Source organism: Arvicanthis niloticus, chromosome 23 (genome assembly GCF_011762505.2).
Source record: "Arvicanthis niloticus isolate mArvNil1 chromosome 23, mArvNil1.pat.X, whole genome shotgun sequence".
Lineage (NCBI taxonomy): Eukaryota > Metazoa > Chordata > Mammalia > Rodentia > Muridae > Arvicanthis > Arvicanthis niloticus.
Window position 1 is genome coordinate 44,597,317 of NC_133430.1, and position 6,000 is coordinate 44,603,316.

General features: G+C 44.0%; 1 long non-coding RNA gene across 2 annotated transcripts in view; it reads right to left on the reverse strand.

The window, feature by feature from the left end:
- The window catches only part of LOC143436658 (uncharacterized), a 55,965-nt gene extending 51,154 nt beyond the window's left edge, over positions 1–4,811 (reverse strand). The window contains exons 1-2 of one of the 2 annotated variants that reach the window (XR_013106528.1): positions 4,728–4,811; positions 3,158–3,298 (exon numbers count right to left, since the gene is read on the reverse strand). This is a non-coding gene — a long non-coding RNA (uncharacterized LOC143436658). Of the gene's footprint in view, positions 1–3,157; positions 3,299–4,232; positions 4,420–4,727 lie in introns of those variants that run through there. The other variant, XR_013106527.1, reaches the window with a different exon arrangement.
- Between the last annotated feature and the right edge of the window lie 1,189 nt (positions 4,812–6,000).

Sequence of the window (6,000 nt, forward strand, 5' to 3'; positions counted from 1 at the left end):
CAACTTGCAGGACCTGGTTCTGTTCTTCCACTATACAGATCCCATGGATTGAACTCAGGTCCCCAAGGTTGACAGCCAGCATTTTTATCTGCTGAGCCATCTGGCAGGCCCAGAAAATGTACTTTTATGTGGTGTGACAAAGGAATTCCCAAGAAGGAGAGGTTTATGAGCATTTCGAAACATTCTTGTTCCTCTTTAGCTATCCAGTTTGACCTGTTGAGACTGCTTTAATACAAAAGAGAAGCCCAAAGGCCACATAACTTTAAAATAATCAGTAGTCTATAATAATAATAGTCTAAATAACCATGCTTTGCAGATACATGTGACTTTGTCAGAACTGACCAGCTGCCTGCACAGCAGACCCTGGCCAGAGATAGTTCAGAGTTAGTGCCCTGGCCACATGATTTGGTTTGAGGGAAAGGAGCCATGGGTAGCAAGGGTGGGCAGTCAAACAACCTAGTTAGTGCACGTAAGCCCACTCCAGGGACACACTTAGCAAAGTGAGCCGGCGCTGTGCACAGACCTCAGCTTACTACAGCAAAGCACACAGACTTCGATCTACCCAGTAGGCAATTACCCTGTCTCACCCTGAGCCCCTTCACTCAGTGACTGACAGGCTCCTCTTTCTGCCCTCTCACCCCAGCCTGGCTGGCTGCAGCTTTCTCTCCCAGGGCCTCACTCTCTCTGCAAAAGGTAGAAGAATATCAGCGTGTTGCATCTCTAAGATCCTGATTCAACTCAAACAGCACACTGGGCTTTCCTGAGGCCTCCTGGTAGGAAGACACTACTTATCTCCATTAACCTCTGACCCAGCCAAGATGAAACAGCTCCCATCTGTGAGCCTGAGAGTGTGGGGGTGGGGCATGGGGCCCCGGCAGAGGCCCCAGATTTGATGCCTCCTCCCCAGGGAAAGGCTGCCTCCTCCCTCTGGCTCTACCCCAGAGCCGGTTATTAAAACACTCCTTGAGAACCCCTCCAGGTGGCCTCTGGGTTAAGATCTACTGTGGGAGGAGGCAGTGCTCCCTAGGAAGATGGAGGGCCATAAACCCTCAAAGGCTGTCCATTTGATTTACGTGATAATAATGGGAATGTTAATCTCTAAAAGTGAAGCCCTTCACCTAAAATTCCAGTCTCCTGGGTCCCCATACCTGCCTTAAGAACAGCCAACCTTGACTGACTCTCCCATGCCAGACTCTGTCACCCACATCCAGCACAGGAGCTAGACAGGCATTGCCTGTGATGTCACACTCGCTCATTCTCCAGATGAGGAAAGAAGGGCAGGTAGGTGACTTGCTTATGGGTCTATTCCCATAAGTGGCCCTGGTAAGAGCAGACCCCATGTAAAGCCTATGCAAATTTCCAAGATGGGAATATGTTTGCAGCATCACCTAAAATGCACACATCTCTAAGAAGATGCTAAGTAATAGTTGTCTAGAATAACTTAAATCCATTTAAATGAAAAGTAACCAAGAGGGGTTGTGTGGATGTAGGTGGTGGTGACAGTGGTGGCAGTGGTAGTGGTGGCAGTGGTAGTGGTGGTGGAGGTGGTGATGGTGGTAGCGGTGGCGGCAGCAGAGGCAGCAGCAGTGGTTCAATGGTATTCTGGTCAATGTAGTTTGCCAATGGACACAGAATGAAGGCCAGCAGCTAGTTCCAGATGGTGAACAAAAATAGGAGATTATAAAAGACCATATAGAGGATAATTTAAAGAATTATCGAGAGGGGCTCGTGAAGGGTCCCTTGGAGTAGGCTAGCTTATTTGTTTCCAGTCCTAATCCGAATGCCCAAGACACCATAAATGCCTAACCAAGAGCAAATGGCTAGTTAGGTGCTTTGCCAGCTTTTAAAATTGGAAGCATCTCCCAGTGTACCAAAGTCAGACCCCCACACAGAAAATCCAGAAGCAGAAAACTGTTCCCTTGACTTGCACATCAAAATCATCAGGGCGTTCGTAAAGAGACTAGACACTGGGGAACACTTTGTCACTTCCCACCCATACTGGTAAGTGCTTTTTCATTTAGCACAGTAAGCTTGTGACACCTGTATTGTTGGACCCATTTCACAGATGAGGAATGTGGGGCTCAGAGAATTGAACTGATTGATGCAAAATCCTGGAGCAAAAAAGAACTTGAGGGCAGACAGCTGGCTCCTTTGTGCCTACCTTTCTCCCACAGTGATTAAAAGAGTCTGTGCTTCCTGCATGCTATGGTTCACCTCACACTCTGGGTCCATCACAGAAAGATTGATGGTAAGTCTCACCAAGGAAACTGAACTGTAACCTTCCAAAAATGAAAGGGAGACCATTGTCTAAATATTCATGCTACCAGAGAGAAGGACAGAGACCAGGCACGTATCCCTCCCTTCAAATCAGTGGTTCTCAGCCTTTCTAATGCTGTGACCCTTTGATATGGTTCCTCTTGGTATGACCCCCAACTATAAAATTATTTTCGACTCTACTTCATAACTGTAATTTTGCTACTGTTATAAATTATGATGTAAATATCTGTTTTCCAATGGTCTTAGGTGACGCTTAGATGAAGGTCATCTGACTGCCACCCCATCCAGGTTGAGAACCTCAAGTTTAAGCCCATAACACAGGGGAAGCAGAACCCACGGGTCTGTGGGCCTCATCCTCAGATTGTAGCCTCTACGTGAGAATTAACCGGTTAAGCACGTGCGCCAGAGACAACACTAAATGAAAACCTCAAGATGGACGTTACCTTTTGTTTGCAACCATTATGGAAGGTGAGGTGCTTTTTCAAAAACTGAGGAGCGTTGGAAGGGCCCTAGTGAGGGGAAAGTTGAAGGTATGATTGTTTAGAAAGGTGTTTGCAAATTTCTTTTTTATTAACTGCATCATCCTTAAGTTCCCTGTCCTTGCTAATCTAAATTGGCTATAAATCGGACACATTTGAACTGCTAGACTTGGGCAGAAATCCATGCAAGTATTTATTGTGTGCAATTTATGCCTTGTGCCAGATTCACTGGCTGCATAATCTGTTTGCAAAAATTTCCAAAGTTCAAATGTCAATGACGGTTCCATTGGGCTTATCACTAAGCTCAACTCTTCTGCAGAGGGGCAGGATGCCTAAAGTGCCTTCCTGTGCATAACCTTTCCTGGGCTTGGCATGCTTCCTGAACCATTCTCCACACTTACCAGGTACAACATGGGATGCTCTGGACAAGGAAACACAGCGTCCTGACTTCCTACTGCGAATCAAGCTTTACCTTCTGTTCGCTTTGCTTCCCTGTTGTGAACATATGCGTTGGACCAAACATTGAGACACACAGTTTAGCCCTGGAAAAAAAAAAATTAAGGCTGTTCCAGAAGATCTAGGGCACATGTTCTCTAGAGACAGGAGAACTCAGGACTGTGAATACAGTAGGTGCTTAGTTATTGCCTGCATTGAAAAACAAAAGCAACAACAAAAACCACAGCAGTCTTCCAGAAGACACCTTGGATGTCCTTCACAAATGTCATCTACAGCTAGCTGCATTGTTCATTGTTTAGCTTTGTTTCAAACATCTGAAAGTCTTTCAGGTCTCACCCTGGGCCAATCCCCTGTGACATCCCCACTGAAGCATCACTGTTTTCTTTTTGTAAAATTAAAATTAAATTGGAGGAGAGAGAAAGAAGAAATGTTGTAATTCAATTACAACCTCAGAAGTAAACAAAAAAGAATCCCCAAAGATAAATAAATAAAAATTACATATAAAAGCAAAACTTAAACGGATTCCCCTTTAGAGCCTGGGAACTTTAAAATGCAGGGAAAGATAAAATGTACCTCCTCCCATCTGGGAACCGAGCACCAGGTTTGATAAGTGAAGTGCTGCTCCAAACACATCACAACAGCAGAGTGAGCCGGGTGAAGTATTAACTGTTGCTCTGTTTGGATAAGAACTACATCCAGTCAAAATCAACTGCAATTACGGAACTTCAAAGTAAAATAATTTGGCTCAGCAACACTGGTTTTAATCTCACATCAAAAGCAGCTGTGTCGTAGTCTGCTTATGAAAGGAAAACAAATCTTCCTAGCCAATATGAAGCATGGGAAAACAAGGATAATATTTCTTGAAGGCCTCAGATAAATAAATAGTGTCACACTGGGAAACACACATGGCAGCTCAGAATTACCTTTTAAATGTAAGCTGCCAAGAGATGTTATGCTTCTAGACAGAAGAACAGGTGTAAAACCAAAACAGGAACATCCGTTCTCATTAATAAGACTTACAGAAATATGCATATTAATGAATGAACCGTCCAAAGCCAAGAGTCGTTCTGGACACATGAGTGGAGACACAATTGTAAAACAGCAGTGCAGAGGAAGGTCCTGAATCCAAACAAACAAATTCTAGTCTCTGGGATTTAATGAAATGCAGATTCTAGTTAAGTAGGATCCCAGGAGGGGCTGGGTCATCTGTGTGTCTCACATGGTCCCTGACTCCAGCCCTGGTTTGTGGACTCACTTTAAGCAGAAGGAAGTAGAACTTTTGACCTTTGAGTCCCTCCCACACATCGATCACTCATTGCCAAAAGCCTGACTAGATGAAATGGGCCACTGTCTGTGGCCCCGAAGGGGGTAAGGGCTATATTTTCGTGTGTTAAATGAATTGGCCCTGGGAGCAAAGCAAAAGCAAGATTTTAATTGCTCATTAGGAGCCCATCTTTAGAGAGATTTCAATAAAAGGCGACCAAAACAGGGTGAAAGACATGCCAGGGCCTTTACCTGAAGCTTGATTCCCCAGCAAAGTTGGGAAAGAGTGACAGAGAGAGGGCCATGGAACCAGTTGGTGGCCAGAGTCATTATCAGCTCTTTCTTCCAGAGACTGAAAAAAATCAATGCACGTTTGTACAACAAAAGGCCGGCCTGGAGATGGGTTCAACGTTCAGAGAAAATCTGAGATTGAACGGGAGAATTACAGTGTTACTGCAGAGGTGCTGTGGGTGTTTTTAAAAGCGCTGGTACTTAACCTTCTGGCAGAGGCTCCCCATCTGTGTGATTGGAAAAAAAAAAAATAACAACACATCCTTCCAAGGATGAGTGTGAGAATTAAAGAAATTCTATTAAGGGGATTTTATTATACTATGGTAATTGAAAAAGATTCTGACAGCAAGCCCCGCAGATGCACTGGCTAGGCTACTATTATGTAGGCACATATTACATTGATTTCAAACATCCCAGGTCAAGAACATCAACATTAAAATATGCCTGGCATCACCATGAGAGTCAGCCACGGAAAAATGTCCATCAGCGTAAAACGGCTGACAATCACCCTGCTGGTACATGGTCCTTTCAGAAGCAGGAGGAAACACTTATCTAATTTCACACTCAACGGAAATAATAAATTAGAAAAAGAAGAAACTCATCTGAAGAGAAAATATTAAGTCTACATTTATAAAAAGAAATATATGATTTTTTCGGCCCAGTCACTAATTGGATATTCAAACCAGCATTCTCTTAAAAGATTAACATTTTTGTAGTATTAGTATTTCAGAAATGTAATTTAAAGTTAATGTTTTCTAAATAACTCCCCAGCTAAAGGTCTATGAGGAATGCGACGGTGCAGGGGGGTGGGAGTTTGTCAGTTCCTTGTGATAGTTACGGAAGGCATTGGCATCATTTGTCTCTCACAGGCAGTTGCCTGGCCGTTACAATAATAATGTGGGATCCAAATCTCAGACGACTTTTTGACAAAAACATTTCCCGCTTGCCTCAAGGAAAACTCATTTCCAGTGACAAATGAGGCAGAGCATGTGAATATGGCATTTTAAAAGAACTATCCTGGCTGTCCATGGCCAGCATAGGGAGACGGAGACCCACAGACCCAAGGAGCTCGCTGAGCCTGGTGACAATCTTCTTGTTCACTGAGAGACCTATCTTATCAATTAAACTCGACAGAGATAGAAGAAGACACCCTACATTCTCCTCTGGCCTCTAATGGGCGTGTGCAATATCACACACACACACACACACACACACACACACACATTGGGATAGA